Raw genomic sequence first — 1206 nt, 5'->3', positions numbered from 1 at the left:
ACAGATGAGATAACTGAGGCACAGAGAAGTTTAGAGACTTGCCCAAGGACACCCAGCAGACGAGTGGCATAGCCAGGATCGGAACCCAGCTCCTTCTGATTCCCAGGCCGTGCTCTTTCCACTGCCTTGATTAGGTTGCCTTGAAAGAAGTGAAGCATGTGAGCTGGGGTATAGTGGGGAAAAGAGATGGATAGGTAGAAGGGAGAGAGCTGATTGAGTTGTTGTCTTTGCTGTCAAGTCGTGTCCGACCCATAGCGACGCCATGGCCGTATCTCTCCCAGAACGCCCCACTTCCATCTGCAATCGTTCTGGTAGTGGATCCGTAGAGTTTTCTTGGTTAAAAAAAAAAAATATGGAAATGGTTTAGCATTGCCTCCTTCCACAGAGTGAACGAGTCTCTCCCATGCCGACTCTCTCCCATTTCTAGACTGTGAGCCCGCTGTTGGGTAGGGACCGTCTGTATATGTTGCCAACTTGTACTTCCCAAGCGCTTAGTACAGTGCTCTGCACACAGTAAGCGCTCAATAAATACGATTGAATGAATGAATGCCGCTGCTGCCCAGCACAGGGGAGTTTTGACTTGTAGCTGATTGCTTTCCAATCACTAGCCACTGTCCAAGCTAGGAACGGAATGGGTAGGCCTCTGCTTGACTTTCCCCCCTGTTGTCAAGACTTTTAGAGTACTGGAAACTCTCCAGGTGTGACCCTAAGAGGCACTTTAAAGCAAATGGCCAGGATTATGTGCAGAGATGACTGGGTAACCACTCAAGGTTTCCGAGTAGTGGGGCGATTGTGTGCAGAGCATTAAAAAAAAAATAATTTGGACAGTTGAGTGAAATATGAACTGGAGAGGGCAGGGAATGATGGCCCGGGGGCCTGTGAATGAATGTGACTGAACAAACTGGGCTCCTGGGCAGTACACTAGCTCTCCAAGTAATAACTAACCCCTAAGCGAGGTAATGATAACAACACATGTTGTTCTCAGAGCAAGAGCTGCTGATTTCGTTTCTGTCACTGTCTTTTCTAGGTCAGGCAGTAAAGAGAACAGAGCTGGTCAGATGATTGTGCCAGCAAATTACTGCCAGAGGTCCAGCTGCTTTTTCAATCTTCACTTCCCCAAATCACGGACTTCCCCCACCAAGTGTTTTGCTGTTAAGCTGCATTTTCCCCCCGGGCCCTTACCCATTGGCCCGCTGGTAGATAGGG

General features: G+C 48.8%; 1 non-coding gene across 1 annotated transcript; it reads right to left on the bottom strand.

Annotated features, from left to right (window-relative positions):
* Window positions 1-578: 578 nt before the first annotated feature.
* On the bottom strand, window positions 579-716 carry LOC119949021. The gene has a single exon (XR_005457119.1). It is a non-coding gene; the product is annotated as a small nucleolar RNA SNORA7 (small nucleolar RNA).
* Between the last annotated feature and the right edge of the window lie 490 nt (window positions 717-1206).

The sequence above is a fragment of the Tachyglossus aculeatus genome, chromosome X3 (genome assembly GCF_015852505.1).
Source record: "Tachyglossus aculeatus isolate mTacAcu1 chromosome X3, mTacAcu1.pri, whole genome shotgun sequence".
NCBI lineage: Eukaryota > Metazoa > Chordata > Mammalia > Monotremata > Tachyglossidae > Tachyglossus > Tachyglossus aculeatus.
The sequence above is the reverse complement of the archived record's forward strand: the minus strand, read 5'-3'. Positions and strand labels throughout refer to the sequence as shown.